Source organism: Globicephala melas, chromosome 11, assembly GCF_963455315.2.
Source record: "Globicephala melas chromosome 11, mGloMel1.2, whole genome shotgun sequence".
NCBI lineage: Eukaryota > Metazoa > Chordata > Mammalia > Artiodactyla > Delphinidae > Globicephala > Globicephala melas.
Window position 1 is genome coordinate 80,659,579 of NC_083324.2, and position 16,898 is coordinate 80,676,476.

General features: G+C 38.7%; 3 non-coding genes across 3 annotated transcripts; all 3 read left to right on the top strand.

Moving 5' to 3' along the window:
- The first annotated feature begins 1,373 nt into the window (after positions 1-1,373).
- Positions 1,374-1,446, top strand: TRNAK-UUU (transfer RNA lysine (anticodon UUU)). Its single transcript has one exon. It is a non-coding gene; the product is annotated as a tRNA-Lys (tRNA).
- A 5,226-nt stretch (positions 1,447-6,672) lies between these two features.
- TRNAA-CGC (transfer RNA alanine (anticodon CGC)) lies at positions 6,673-6,744 on the top strand. Its single transcript has one exon. It is a non-coding gene; the product is annotated as a tRNA-Ala (tRNA).
- A 5,346-nt stretch (positions 6,745-12,090) lies between these two features.
- Positions 12,091-12,162, top strand: TRNAA-AGC (transfer RNA alanine (anticodon AGC)). Its single transcript has one exon. It is a non-coding gene; the product is annotated as a tRNA-Ala (tRNA).
- The last annotated feature ends 4,736 nt before the right edge of the window (positions 12,163-16,898 follow it).

Sequence of the window (16,898 nt, forward strand, 5' to 3'; positions counted from 1 at the left end):
TACAAAGAAGAAAAGTTAAGTATTTTATAGAAAAGTCAAGTATTTCTGGCTCCAGTATTTGTAGCACGTGGGCTCCATAGTTGTGGCTCGCGGGCTTTAGAGCACAGGCTAATTGTGGCACTCGAGTTTAGTTGTTCCGCGGCATCGGGGATCTTCCTGGGCCAGGGCTCAAACCCTTAGTCACTAGCTTTAGTGACTTAGCTAGTCTTTAGAATTCTTAACCACTGCGCCACCAGGGAAATCCTCAGCGTTAAGTATTGCGTAAGGGTGGTAGGGACGGGGCGGATAGAGGGGGATTTAGGTCCTTCCGGAAGGAAAGAGATGACAGAGCGGAAAGAATTTACAAAACCTACCAAGAAATGCAGAGCGACAGAGAGTGTCTAGCAAACCTAGGGCAGCAACTCGGTCGGGACCCGGCAACTGCTTTCCTTACTGAGGTTCTGTTTTGAAAGACAGAAGGAGGGAAGAGGGAGGAGGAAACAATACACAACCTCTTTCGGACGGAATTCTCTCCGGAATGTGAGAGAGCGGGGAAACGTGTGGGCTGGGAAAGGAACTAGCACCTTGTATGCCTAGAGAGCATCTCACACCTCAGGCAGTCAGGCGCAAAACCACTTTCCGCCTATTTTGTCCGACAGGTAATCCAGATATGAATTTTGGATGAAGTCCGAAAGCATATTTAGAAGAGGCCGGACAGTAATTTATACTATTAGAAAGCTCCGCAGACTCAAAATCTGGCAGGTTTGGGAAACCCTGACTGGAGTGTCAACAACCCGGAACCTGGATGGAGTGGACTGAGTTATTGGGAAGATCTCACGCAGGAGCTGGCAGAGTGGACCAGAGTGGAAAGGCGAAGCAGTGCGTGAATGGGAAGAGGGAGGAGGCGAGGTTGGAGTTAGCGAAGTAGGGCGAAGAGGGCTTGAATATGAATCTCTAAACATGAATAGGATTTGGGTAAATGGGTAGGAAGGACGTGTCCAAGCTCCACCTCTCTTCTTTGCATCCTATAGGTACAAGAAAATGTTGGCTTTCCGTGATTTTAGGGAAGTGAGCAGCAAACTTTTGTCCCACAAGAAGATCCTCCTCATTTTTACTCAAACTGTTGGCTTTTGAGAGCATCGTGGGGCTCTTTCAATAGCTGAGGTAGCTCCTCAGAGCGCTGGATTTTTGAGGGAAGTCAAATTGTTTCAAACGTGTTGCCTGTTGTGGTGGCAGCTAGTTAGTGTAGAAGTGAGATCCGCCGGCTGCTTTTGTCTTGAGTATGTGAGGTACTTGTGCCGGCGACTTATTTTTCAACGCTTTGAGAACTCAAAATTGAAACCAACCTAACGAACTTACCTTTTCTAGGCTGTAAGAGAAGCGGCTGTTCGTGGGCCCGGGTAGCTCAGTCGGTAGAGCATCAGACTTTTAATCTGAGGGTCCAGGGTTCAAGTCCCTGTTCGGGCGGAAAATGAGCTTTTCTTTCCTAACATTTAAAAAAAAAAAAAAAAGTCCCTGTTCTGGGCTATGAACTGCCAGAGGCAAGCAGATTAATCCTAAATGTTTCATACCTTCGCCCAAGTAGACAGAAGAAGGGGGTTGGGGTGGGGCTTTCGATTGTGGAATGTGTGCGGAGAAGAATGAATCCCCTTATACCTCTTGGCAGTCTGTTGTGTTTTTGCTTTGTGGGCGTTAGATCGAGCTTGGAACGAGTAGTAGCTTGGGTTTGAACATGATTAAGATGCCTGTTTAAGAAAATTTAAGCTGGAGTCTTGTGGAGATATTTGGCAACCACACTGATCCCTAAGATGGCAACTCTGCAGCAATCTGTGATTGGGAGGGGTTTTATTATTATGGAAAAGAGAGACAGTATGTAGAGTGAGAATGTAAAAGGGCTTATTGTGATTTGAAGATTGGGAACTCATTAACGGTATTCCCAGAAAAAAAAGGTGTATTAAGCTAGACTAATCTTGGACTCTAGTATAATGTTCCTTGAACTTCCTTAGAAATCCCGGGAAATGCTTAGAAATCTAGGTGAGGTGATTGGTATCTCATCTCCTTTTTGCCCGCTTCTGACTATAGGAGAGTTTTGTTCATGTTCACAGAAATCCCATGAAGTAGATTTTGAACTTGGAAGGACCCCATTTGTCGGGAAGAACTTGTCTTTCAGTTTGTCCAATAGATTCATCTGACTGCCAGAATAAGGAATAGGAAACAGAAAAGTGACAGGTCTCAATGAGGGAGAGAAATGTGTGGGGTGGGGAAATTGGGCTGACTTTAATTTGCCTCTGCGTCTTGGTGTAAAGCATAACTAGGATCATGTCCATTGTCCCTGGTAAATCATTACATTGTGACGGAAGCAAACTGGATTCCAAGTGGGGTCTTGTACATTCCTGATATAAGCAAAAGCACGGTAAATTGGGAAGCACTGCCCAATATAATATGAGGCACAAATGCCAACCACATATATAATTTTAAATTTTCTAGTAGTCACATTGAAAAAAGTAAAAAGAAACAAGTGAAGTTAATAACATTTTATTTAATTCAGTATATCTAAAATATTATCATCTCAATAAATAATCCATATAAAGGCATATTACCTAGATCATTTACATTCTTTTTTTTTTCTTACTAAGTCTTTGAAATCTGCTGTGTACTTTACAGTTACAGTACATCTCAAGTTGGACTGGTCATATTTCAATTACTCAAGAATCACATGTGCTAGTGGCTACCATATTGGACAGCAGAGTTCTAAGGATTAATGCATTTGAATAAACAGAAGAAAATATATAGATGTGCAAATTAGAGCAGTTTTGTAACTCAACTCAAAATCTATATGCAAAATTTCACTCATATTTGTGAGGCGTGCCAACTAAAAATTGGCACTTGCCATCTGTCTCTACAAGGACTAAATCACTAGCCACTGCAGCCGCTGACCTTCAACACACCCTGAAAGGAGTTTGCAGTGGAGATCAGAAATGAGGCACTCTGTGCTCTGGGAAAAACTGGCACAACAGGCCTTCAAATAGTTAGATATTTTCAGGAGATTTTATGAGCCCAAATTCTTACATCTTGTCATATCTAGAAAAGCACTAAAATCATTAACGGTGACATCAGCAAGCCTCTGCCAAAATGTGTGCTTAACTGCACGTACCCCCTGCACCAGAATCTTATATAATACTGACCTTCCCCCCTACGTCTTCGGAGCCGTTCCTCAGAGCTATCTGAGACACTGTCTCCTGGGCTATAGTCCTCACTTTGCCCCAAATAAAACTTAACTCACAACTCTCACATTGTGGTTTTTTTTTTTTCCAGTCAACATGTGTCAACTGAAATAAAAATGCACAATGCGGGAGCTATGAGTTTCAGTTTTATTTGGGAACTTATTGAGAACTACAGTCCAGGAGCGGCTATGTGCAAATACTGGTAAGTTGCCACTATGTAAGGTTACCTGAATTCTTTCTGATAAAGTGCTAATATTTAATATCCTTTTACCATCCTTTATCTTTCTATACCTAAAGACTAATATATGTTTTCCTGTGAGTGACAGAGATTGTCTTCTACCCAAATCATTCGCTCATAAAAATGCATGTGTTAAGACTTGAGAGGAAACATGCCATTGGATATTTGTGCCAGTGGATATTCCCCCCATTACTTCCTGTATACAGAAAGCCATATTTAAAATTTCTAAGTCAGTGGTCACATTTCCACAAGACTCTGAATCCCTCAGTTTTCAAGAAATTACTTTGAGAGCCACTGGGGAGAGAGATCCTTCTGTTCACAAGAAAGTCAACTTCAAAAGGTTGATATATATTTTTAAAAAGCTATTCAAGTACGTATATGCTTTGAAAACAGTGTGTCACAGTAAAAAGATAAAATATATATTTGAAAAGAGATTCAGATGTACATATTTTCAACAAAGGACTTTATCATAAACAAGGTAAAATTTTCATCTGAAAGGAAATTCAGATACACATTTGAAAAGAAAGAGAGTTACAATATCTTTCAGGGAAAAAAAGAAGGGAGGAGAGTAAAACAAAGGATATTAGTTGGGCTTTAGAGTCTTCTAATTGGTATAATGCTATTTTCATTATGAGGGAACTCTGTTCTCATCAGGAGTTCTATGTGTGTCTGTTAGATAAATTGCACAATTCAAATACTATGTATCCATACTTTATTTCTGACGGTAATTACTGAGCACAATGGGTTATAATCCCCCATTATGGATAAAAATGGACTATTTAATAATTGGTGTGGCAAAAGCTGGGTAGTTACCTGGAAAAAAAGTTTTGACTCCATATCCCACAACTCACAGCAGGATGAATTCTAAATGGTGTTTGAGATTTATGAAAACAAAACTTACTAGTACTTCAAAAACACATGTGAAATTTTTAATAACTTTGGAGTGGGGAAGGCTATTGAATCAATTGTGATTCAAAAATCCAAAATTAGGGCTTACCTGGTGGCGCAGTGGTTGAGAGTCCGCCTGCCGATGTAGGGCACACGGGTTCGTGCCCCGGTCCGCGAAGATCCCACATGCCGCGGAGTGGCTGGGCCCGTGAGCCATGGCCGCTGAGCCTGCGCGTCCAGAGCATGTGCTCCGCAACGAGAGAGGCCACAACAGTGACAGGCCCGCGTACCGCTAAAAAAAAAAAAAAAAAAAAAAAAAATTTCCAAAATTATTTAAAGGAAAATTTTAACAAATTTGATTTTTCAAGAGAGCTTCTGAAAGAGTGGTAAGAGTATAGGTAGAGTTTGTTTAGTAGTTTTATCCTTTTCTTACTTTCCAAATTTTCTGCAATAAATATGTATTATTTGAATAATAATAGAGTAAAACAGAACAAAACAAAGCCTCCTGTAAAAATACACAAGCAAAGTCAATGAAAAATTCAGACTGGGAAAATAAAATTGCTATTCATATAACAAAAGGCATAATTTCCCCGTGTCACTCAGCATAGGCTTGATCATGATGTAAAAGAAAACATCCACAAAATCTCAGTGGCTTAAACAATAAAGGCACATTGTATATTTTCCCTCATTGGTTGGCTGTTGGCTCTTCAATATTCTCAATCTGGGATTTAGGATGATAAAGTAGTGTAGAAGAGGGGAAAAAACATCTTTTCCTCTACCCGTCTTAACTTCGTTGATTGGAACTGTGCAAATTAAAGCGACAAAAAACAGATTAACAACAGAGAAACAAAAGTTTATTAATGCATGCATCATGCATACACATGGGAGGATTCAATGATAAATGACTCAAAGGGGTAGTTAGCCCTGAGCTTATATAGTGTCTTAGGAAAGAAAAATAAATTTGTAGAGAAGTGATGAGATAAAGGAAAAGGGTTTTAAAGGCTTTTGAGGGCAGAAAACTGTGGGTAGGTAGATATCTGAGGGAAACTAATGGAGTAGGGTTCGTACAACTCCCTAGCATTTGGTATTGTCAGTGTTCTGAATTTTGGCTATTCCAATAGGTGTGTAGTAGTATCTCATTGTTGCTTTAATTTACAATTCCCTGATGATGTACGATGTAGAGCATCATTTTATATGGTTATCTGTCATCTATGTTTCTTCTTTGATGAGGTATCTGTTCCGATACGTTGCCTGATTTATAATCGGCTTTTCATTTTCTTGTTGAGTTTTAAGAGTTCTTTGTATATTTTAGATACCATCCCTTTAACAGATTCGTGTTTTGCAAATATTTTCTCCCAGCCCATGGCTTAACAGTGTCTTTCTCAGAGCAGCAGTAATTTTTAATTTTAATGAAGTCCAATTTATCATCATGAATCGTGCCTTTGGTGTTGCCATTTTCACTTTTGAAGAGTTTCTGTTCTCTGCTGTATGACTTCTGAAGTGAGAGACAAAAATCACTGCATCTGGGTCTGGGGTCAGAAAAGCCTTTTCAGTAGATTGTAGTAGTGCAGCGGGGCTGCGGGTGCAGAAGCGCTCCGGACCCGGATGCTGGTTTAGGAGGTCTTGTCCACGTTCATTCTTCCACGGGGTAAAGTAGCCTGCGGAACGAGAAGCTGGCCCCTGGATAAAGGAAAGGGGGAAACAAAGGAATGCGGGCTTCTTTAAATCTAAGATTCTTTATGAAGCCAAAGTTCACAGATAACCACTCCGGTTATCTGTGGTCAGGAGGACTCGAAGGTCTCTGTGGGACAAGCCGTTGCCTCTGGGGACAAATATGAGGGCAGGATTTTCACATTTCATCTATCTGGACAATTTTCTTTTTTTTTTTCCTCCAAGCGGGATCAAGTTGGACGACGCAGCTCCAAAGATTCATTTGACCATTCAACTTACTCTGCTGCAAAAAAATTGGGTCTCATTTTCCATGAGCCTTTGTTTTGGCTCGTAGACCATTTTTCAAAGGGTCCTGAAAAATCCCTCAGTTCTTTCCACCGGGGGTTCGATTTGACTGACGGGAGAAAAAACAATTGTGCTGAAACTACTAAAATAAGAATAATTGTGCTGAAGCTACTAAAATTGGGCTCTGTTCTCAGTAACAATACGAGTTGGATGTTGTCGGCGGGTCTCGGAAGGGGGCTACTTGGATATAATCCGAAAGAGGCTTTAGATGTAATTCGTCTTCAATGACGGCTACTCTCTAGTCGGAAACAAAAAAACCCAAAATTGTGCACAACGTTTTGAGATTTTAAAGGGAGAGGAATGCTGCCCGGTGACTGACCTCCAGCAGGGGATGTAGCTCAGTGGTAGAGCGCATGCTTCGCATGTATGAGGCCCCGGGTTCGATCCCCGGCATCTCCAGTAGGTCCTCTAGTTTTCGTTGCTGTCAAATTCAGCCTTTGGCCTTACATTATTAAATAAAATATTCTAGCTCTTTTTCATTTTTCTCCCATTATCATTCCCTTTAAATCGAGCTATTTTCCATCTATGTGCTTATTTCTCTTCCGTTTTGTTAAATAACCACCGCCATTTCCCCTGCTTCCTGGAAACTTCCTTGGGGTGTCTTATTACGCAGTGAGTAGTACAAAGCCAAAGGGACAATTCACAAGTAAATTCATCCTATGAATGCACCCAGGAAAAGGGAATACAGCTGCATATCAAAGATTTATTTAGCTCAATTAAAGGAGGTCCTATCCATTCCCACTATCCACTGGAAAATAATCAGTAAAAATAAAATATCTCAGTAATTTTTTTTAAGGGGAGGAGAAGGTAGCATGTTTTTAGTATTGATGTGGTAGTTGCACATCAGTATTCAAGGGTACACCCTATGACCATAGAGGAATTTCTTTATGCATAGTTACTAACCTAGTTACCATTTTATTTCTCACTGCATCTTTGGCATTACTCAACGTTTCTGTGCAGAAAAGCTGGTCACAGTCCAGTACAGGAGGTCTGGAAATGCAGTAAAGGTTAGGAATAGCCTGTGGAAATGGAAGGCACCCTTAACAGCATGACTGTTCTCCTAGCAACCAGCCCCTAACTCTAGAAGCAGGCCAAAGCTCACCTCATTAACATAACAAAACACCTTTGTCTCTCTCTTCACTTAGGAAATTCTAAGGTTTTTAGGAGCTCTGTGCCAGCAGCAGGGCTGAAGGCCAAATATACATTTCTTATTATAAATCACAATATTAATAATGTATACCCAGATGTGAAATTGCTGCATCATATGGTAGTTCTATTTTTAATTTTTTGAGGAACCACAAAAACCTTTTTTTCTCCTGTCTTAGCTTATCAGTTATAATTCTTTAACTTTTTTTAGTGGTCCCTCTAGAGTTTGTGGTATACATTTACAATTAATCCAAGTTCACCTTCCAATAACCCTATACTTCTTCACAGGTAGTGTAAATACCCTTGTAATAAAAAAAATCCTACTTTTCCTCCCTCCTAGCTATTGTATCATTGCTATCATTTATTTCGGTTATATATAAGCATACATAAGTATATATACAATATTTGTATAACCATATAACCAAATACATTGTTGCTATTATAATTTTGAACAAACCGTTATCTGTGAGATCAACTAAGGAAAATAAAAGTTTTTATTTACCTTCCCATATCCTTCTTTGATATTCTTCCTTTCCTTATGAAGATTTGACTTTCTGACCTATATTATTTTCCTTGTCTCTAAAAAACTTCATTTAACATGTCTTGCAAGACTGGTCTACAGGGAACACATTCCCTCCATTTTTGTTTGAGAAATTTTTTATTTCTCCCTCACTTTTGAAATTTTGCAGGGTACAGAATTCTAGGCTGTGGTTTTTTCTCTCAACACTTGAAATATTTCACTCTAATCTATTCTTGTTTTCATGGTTTCTTAGTAGAAGTGAAATGTAATTCTTACCTTGGTTCCTCTATAGGCTAGATGTTTTGTTTTGTTTTTCCTCTGACTTCTTTCAGGAGTAATTTCTTTCTATTTGATCTTCTGTAGTTTGAAAATGATATGCTTATATATAGTTTTCTGTTTGTTTCTTTTTTCATTTATCCTTCTTGGCACTCTCTGAACTTCCTAGATCTGTGGTTTGCTGTCTGACATTAGTTTGGGGAAATTCTCAGTCATTATTGTTTCAAATATTCTGCTCCTTTCCCTCTTTCTTTTCCTTCTGGTATTCCCATTACACATATGTTATATTTTTTGTGCTTGTCCTAGAGTCCTTGGGTATTCTGTTCTTTTTTTTTTTCCCTAGCCTTTGTTTTCTTTGTTTTTCAGTTTTGGAGGTTTCTATTGATATAGCCTCAAGTTCAGAGTCTTTCCTTACTTATGTCCACTCTACTAATAAGCCTAACAAAGGCATTCTTCCTTCTATTACTGTGTTTTTAATCTTTCGCATTTCTTTTTCCGTTGTTTATTTTAGGATTTTCATCTTTCTCCTTACATTGCCTATCTGTTCTTGCATACTATCTACTTTATTCATTAGATCCTTTAGCATATTAGTCATAGTTGTTTTAAATTTCTGGTCTAATAATTCCAACATCCCTGCAATGTCTGGTTCTCTTCTGGTTCTGCCTTTTCAAATTGTTTTTTGCCTTTTGATATGTTGTGTAATTTTTTCTGTATAGCCTGACATGGTTTACTTGATAAAAGGATATATAGAACTTTAGTAATGTAGTGGTGAGATGTTGGGGAAGGAGAAGCTTTCTCTAGTCCAATGATTAAGTCTCAGTCTTTTAATGATCTTTTACCTCTGGGTCGTGAACTTCACAACTGTTTCTCAGTCGTACCCCCCGCCCCCGCAAATGCCCCGACTTAGGTGGGACAACATAGCTAGAGTATGCTGGAGTTGGGTTTTTCCCTCTCTCATGTGAAAGTCTAGAGCCAGCTGGAACTGAGTATTTTCCTTCCTTCAGGACAATTAGGCTCTGACAAAACCCCAGCAAGGTAGGGTCTGGTTAAATAGATTCTTTAGTAGGCAGGCCTTGTTAAGAACAACAGAGTGCTCTGGCATATTTCAACAGGGTTCCTCTTCTCCCCACTCTGCTGGAAGCATGAAGGAATTTCCCCCCAATATTTGCATATTTAATGTGAGAATCTGGTCAAACTCCTAGGGGTAAAACTCGCAGAACTGTGGGGATGCCACCTCCACCCTGCCCTGGCCATGATTCAGGGTCCCTGGAGTTTTTAACTCTCAGACTTGCTTACATGGATCCTTAAGCAATTTATCATTACAGTTCAGGTTTTTGTTCTTTCTGTGGTTTCCACTTGTGAGTCACTGCTCAGGTAAGTCATCACTCCCTTTATTCACCTGTCTATCTCTCCATTCTTGGGGGCAGCCGTTTGCCCTGTGTCCACACCTCTCTTATAGATTCAAGAAAAGGTGTTGATTTTTCAGTCTGCTCAGCTTTTTCCTTCTTGATAGAATGGAGTGGTGACTTCCCAGCCTCTTATATATGGAACCAGAAACTGGAAGTCTGTTTGCTAGTTTTTTATACGTTTTTGTCTCTGTACTTATAGTGAAATGGTCCTATAATTTTTCCTTCTTGTATTTTCTCCACTGGGTTTTGGTATCAGTATTATACTAATCTCCTAAAATAATTTATAGTTTTTCAGAATATTTTGTACAACACAGAGGTTAATGCTTCCTTTACGATTTCATAGAACATGCCAGTAAATTGATCTCAGACTGGAAATCAAATTTTATGGAAATTTTGCTTCAATTCCCGATTCAGTTTTTTAAATGGCAATATATTAAATCAGATTTTCTATAACTTTTTATGTTAGCTTTGATAAGTTATACATTTTTATACATTTTCCATTTCTTTGAATGGAATTGAAGCCAAATTTCATGATTTCTCACTTTTAAAATTTCCTAAGTAGCCACTGAAAATATTCTCCTGTTTATTCATTTATGCAAACATCCATCTCTCTATCCATCCATTCATTTACATTTTAAAAATGATTCAAATATTTACTTACACTGGGTATTGTAATAAGTACTGATATACAATTAAGGATAACACAGTGTCTTAGCTAACCTTCAAGAAGACCCCCTATGATCCTTACCTCCTGGTAATCACACCCTTGTGCAGTCTTCTCCCACTTGAGTCAGTCACCAAGACATGAGGGGGAACTGAGGCTTCCTACCCACATGTGAATGAGCCATCTTGGAAGCAGATCCTCCAGACGCAGTCCAACCTTCAGAGAACTGCATGCACAGTAGACACCCTGAGTTCAACTTCAAGAGACACCTGGTGCCAGAATTACCCAGCCAAGCCACACTGGAGTTCCTGACCCACAGAATCTGAGATAATAAATATTATTTTTTTTAACCCTGTACATTTTGGAGTATTATTCACCAATAGATAACTAATATTCACAGCAAGCCTTTTTAACATTTCTCTTAAAGGAATAATCATTATTTACAAAAAATATACAATTTTTATGTTTCTCTCAAGCTTGCAGACTACTATTTGAAAATCAAATAGCAATGCTAAATTAAGATGTGTGGCTCTCCTCACATGTTTCTCTTTTTATCCTGAAAAAAATCCGAAGATTTTAGGCTGATTGCCTAGTGTAACTTATCCATCAGAGGGTCATGAATCTACCATTAAAACAATCCCTGGCAAAAAGAAATGGAAAAACCATAATTATTTTAGATGACTCATGTTTTATGTAAACTGTCTGGGACCACCATCTCTACTACATGAATAAAATTTAGGTTCTCTTAGCAAGGTGAAAAGATGAGAAATGCAGGTGTCATCTTGGTCAAGCTGATTTCTCTGCCTTCATCTCCACCTTGCACCTCCCAACTCAAACCGTTCTGAACTACATACAGTTCCACTCCTGTATGCCTGTTGTATCCTCAGTTTTCGTTTCCTTTCTATTTGACATTCTTATTCATTCTTCCAGGTTTGCTCACAGGTTACTATATCTGGGGACTTCCCAGAACTAGGCAGGGATAAAACCTTCTTGATTTGTTGAGACCCTTGTTGAGAGTGATCTGAATTCCAAAGGATCACTCCCTCTGCAGAAAAAATAAAGCAACCCGGAAGCAGAGGTTTTGCCTCAATCTTAAAAGTAACACGTTTCTTACTTCCTGGCTTTTCTTTCCAAAGAATCAGAACAAGATCCGAGGATTCGTATTCCTTGGATTTGATTTGTATTCTTTGGATAAAATGAGGATCAGAGGCCTTAGGAAGCAATCCAACATCTTTACCCTTTAGCCCTCCCAGTTCCTAAGAGTGGAAGGAATTTATTTTTCTATCAGAAATACCTTCATTGGCTCCTTGTTTTCTAATAGTTACATAGCGGTTTCTGGAGTCCGGGACTAGGGTGCAGAATTGGGGAGGGGAATTGGGGATAGATTGGTAGGTTTCATAATTAAAGACAGTCATTGGCAAAGTATTTTTCTTATCCTTCCTGTAAGGAATTTTCCTTTGTTCCACATATCTTTTGGCAAACGAGACAAGCACTCAGAAAAGGAGCGTCTGTGAGACTGTTTCCTACTCAGATTTCCGAGATCAGTGTATTCTCATCAGTCACTGAATGTCTGCAAGATACAGGTTAATAGGAATTCCTTGGTAACAGAGTTCTATAAAATAGCGGGTGAGAATTGTATCGTTTAGAAAAGAACAAAATAATTTTGTTTTAAAAATGTAAATTTGTTTTATTTCATGAAGGTAGTTTAGAAAACAGCTTTCAAGCGCGATGGGGATGTAGCTCAGTGGTAGAGCGCATGCTTAGCATGCATGAGGTCCCGGGTTCGATCCCCAGCATCTCCAACCTTTTGTTTCCTAGCTCCGGAAACAATTCTCTTCTGCCTTACGATCACAGCCCATTCCTGTAGAATCTGAAGATTAACCATCTTGCCTCCAGGTACTTAACAGTTTGCTTGGGTTATGCTAGTAACCTTTCCGTTTAAAAATTTTATTCCTTTCCATCCTCAGCAGGGATTAGAGATGGTCTTCCACAAAGTGAAATCAAGAGTGACTTTAGTCCCTGTTCCATGAAAAAACAAAATGACAGTTATTCATGTAAACTCTAAATGGAAGATTTGCGAACGGATTAGTATTTTCACTTAATTTTGCTGCGGGGTTTCGAACGGGAGATGGGACGGTAGGCTGAGCTTCTGTCTCTGGTTTCATACTCTGAGGCTCGATAAGAAAGATGGATTTCACGGGAAGCTCCCCTAGAAAGAAAATACGCTTTTCCCAGGCCGGAGGCTGTGAAAGTATTGGGTAAATTTCGCTTCTTAAAACGTGACAGTTCTCTCAGAAATCGAACACAAAGGAGTGAAGTAGAAACATTTCGACGCAGACATGTTTCCCCCTCAGTGCGTTTTGCCAGAGCTCGCAGCGTTCACATCGCTGTGGATTTCATTCCTTCTATACTGATCTCTTTTGTAATCTCTGAATTTGCCTCACTGATTCTAAAGTTACTGACTTTAATTCTCTCCAAAAATCCACTTCTCTTTCTAAACCTAGCCCTTTTACACCATTCATGTGGGTAAGGACTTTCTTTGGCTAGCTCCTTTGTGTGTTTTGTTGAAGTGCTATTCCCCTTTGGAATGCAGCATCTCCTGTATCTTGGTGCTTTTGTCTCAACTTCCAATTTGTGACACCTTGTCACATTAGCAAGGGAAGGAAATTTAGAAAACAGTTTTTTGTTGTTTCGTTTATTTCTCAGCAAGGCCTCCAGCAGCTCCAGGCGTCCCTTGCCTGGCTGTAGTTAAGGGCTCCTGAACCTTAGGGGATGGAATGTACCAAATTCTTAGAGGTACAAGAGCCCAGTGTTAAAAAATAATAATGGCTGCGATCCTTTATGTTGGACTCTTTAATGATTTGGTCTGTCATTCATGGGTGGATCTAGTGCTTGTGCCTCTTGACTATTTAAGAAAAACCACAAAATTAAAGTATGGGTCTTAAAATGGGCCTTTGAAAGTGTGGTGCGCTGAAGCTTGCATTCTATTAGCTAAATCATCCTGTGCTGTCATGTATTGAACAATTGGTCTTGCCAATATTTATTACAGATCTACAATAGTTTAACTCTGGTATAGCTCTAAAGATATTAGAACACTTTGAACAAACTTAAAATAGTGGCCATAGCATCTACCAGCTGAGCGGTTAATAAGGAAATAGTTCACAGACTTTATCCTTTCTTGTTCCTCCCATTTTCAATATGCCATATTACCCACACTCAAGTCTAGTAGTGGTGAGATACCAACAGTTCTACCTAGGAACCAGTTTCGAGTTGTAATTATGACTTACCACCTGATTTTTTTGTCACTTCATGTCACCAGACTATGATCAACTTCATCAAAGATTGTTTTTAAGATTTCTCTATTCCAAACCACATGAAAAGACTCACCTTAATTTAACCAATAAAAAAGTTTTAGGTGCAATCCAAGAACAGTGTCCTAACTAAATTATTTTATCTGGTAGGTAAAGTGTGTACTGGGTGATGGGAGGGAAAGATGAAATCAATACGGTTTCCCTGAGCCCACAAATTTCTTTAAAAGTGAAGCGGTGGTTCTACAACTTGGCTGCACATTGGAGTCACCTGGAGAGCTCTAAAATTTTCTGATGCCTGGATCCCACTCTGAGAGATTCTAGTTTAATTTGTCTGGAGTGCGGAATGGACACTAGCGTTTTAAAAATCCCCCTAGGTGATTTGAATATGCAGCTAAGGTTGAGAACCACTGGTCTAGAAATTCTCTATTTAAATTATCTCAAAATATCCACAAAGGTAGGAAGAGGCATAAGAGAGGTATACCTTCAGGCTTATCCCTTTCTCAGTTAGTCTAAGCTTATCTAGAAACACCACTGGTGACTGAGGTAGTCACAGATACAGGAGCAGCCCCCAGACTGGCCAAGTCAAGGGCAGACAGGGGTGATCCATGGGATATAACTTAATTTCACATACCATTCTGCTAAGTAAAGAGAAACACCTCTCTCTCTCTTTATCTTACCACAGTTGTTCAAGGACTGTGAAATGAAAACTGTTACTTCCTGAGATCCCTGTGTTTGCAAAGCTGGTCACTGGGAAGAAAGTAGATCGCTTAATAATTCAGTGCCTTCCAGGACAGAACAAATATACTCTAATCTTCCCCCAACCCCAAAGTTTAAATTCGGGGATATCTATCAGTAGTTTGAGATGGCTCTGACCTAGACTTGAAGCAGGAAAGACACTACATTTTCTAAAATAAAATTTCTTCATGAAAAAGGGGAGTTGATACTGATAACTTGGGGCTAAGACTTTATAATGGAAGGCTTGTTTTTTTTTTAACATCTTTATTGGAGTATAATTGCATTACATTGTTGTGTTAGTTTCTGCTGTATAACAAAGTGAATCAGCTATACGTATACATATATCCCCATATCCCTTCCCTCTCGCCATCCCTATCCCACCCCTCTAGGTGGTCACAAAGCACCGAGTGCATTCTAGACAACAGGACCTCAGGAAAATGTTGTAAATCTGGGAGATTTTAAACATTCAGGGAAGGCAATCTGATGATCATTTTTTGAATTCATAGAGTGTGAGGTGATCAAAGGAGAGGAGGGTTGGATAAGGGGGTTGGAATAGCTATTTCACAGTTGCTACCAAATGGCAAAAAAAGGATTAACTTTCTAGTAATGAACAAAGTAACAAATGTGCTAGGTGCATAAAAATGCAATATTCATATCTTTTGGTATTCTAAATAAGCTATCACCAATAAAAGTTAAAAATGAAAATAAACTGAAGAGACAGAAAAAAGTTATACAGGGGAGAGCTCATTTGCTCACATAGAACTTCCTGTGCTTAATCCTTAAGGGGTCCTACTACTTTTTTCCCCCGAACTTTTCTTTTAGGGTAAATTCTAAGTTATTTTGAATGGTTGTTTCACAAACTGAGGAAACTTTAGATTACTATTCCAAGTCATTGCCTTTATTTTTTCCCCTTGTATTAGCTTTCTGGTATGTTTGACATAAAATGTTGGAAGGCTTGCCTTTACTTATGTCACTATGCTTCAGGGAAAGCCCATTTCCATGTGGCCTAGGTAAAGCTACAGTATCATTACCCATAGATACATTTTGTTTTGTCAACTAACATTTTAGCTACTTAATGGCAAAGATTATGTCTCTGCTCTGTTATTTTCTAGAAACTATAGAAATTCTGGCAATATCTGTTAAGGGAAGAGGCTCTACTACATGTAAAGCAAATATGTGAATACTTGGGGCTTTGCAAGTGCACTAATCTTTACTTTTACTTTTGTTATTTTTCTAATACGATAATGTGAAAGTTTATGCAAATATATTTTATTTTATTCAACTTAAAATTAATTATGAAATAGTAAAGCATAAATACAGAGAATATTATAATAGATGTCATGTACCCTTTACCCAGATCTTCTTTTTTCCCTAAGGAAATAATTTAGAAGTATGGTTGAAGCATCACCCCTCACTTCCCATTCCCCGTCCTCTCTCCATAAAAGTAACCACCATCCTGAAGTCCATTAGTATCTTTTCAATCTGCATTTTAATCTTTTACTACATGTATGTATATCTATAAAAAATTTATAGTAATTTTTGTTCAGCTTTTTAGTTAGTGTACTTGAGCCCTTCTCACACTTACCTCCCATCACCCCTTATTCATTGGTTCTCTTTTTATTTTAATTTTTATTGAAATACAGTTGATTTACAATGTTTTGTTAATTACTGCTGTACAGCAAAGTGATTCAGATATCTATATAGAAATATATATATATTACATAAGAATGTATATATATACATATTGTTTTATATATATTGTTTTCCATTATGGTTTATCATAGAAAATTGAATATAGTTCTCAACCCTTTTTAAAATAAATTGTCTTCAGTTAAGTTCGGGGCAAAATTTAGGAAAAAACTTAGCTCATACTCAGAGGATGATGCCTAGTGCTACTGTAACAAAATAACACAAACTACATGGTTTAAACCATAGAAGTTTATCATCTCATGATTCTGGAGGCTAGAAATCCAAAATCAAGGTGTTGGCAGGGTAGTTCCTTCTGAGGATTATGAGGGAGAATCTTCTTATGCCTCTCCTGTAGCTTCTGATGGTTTGCTGACCATCTTTGGTATTCCTTGGTTTATGGGTGCATCCCCCTCCCCAATCTCCACTTTCATGTTCACATGTGTGTATGTCTGTTTCCAAATTTCCCCCATTTACAAGAACCGCTGTCATATTGTAACAGAGAGGCCTGCCCTACTCCAGGATGACTTTGTCTTAACTAATTACATTAGTAATGACCCTTTTTCTCGACTACTTCTACAGTCACATTCTGAAGTAGTGGGGATTAGGACTTCAACATATGAATTTTAGTGGGACAAAATTCAACTAATAACATCTACTAGCTAGTATTATGTTGAATCACCCTATTCTCAACAGAGGAAGCATTCATTAGGGTAATGAGAAATCATTGCAGTTACGAAAAATCCCCTGTTCCACTATCCATATTCATATATCCCTCATTTAGTTATTTTGGGTCTAACATTAAT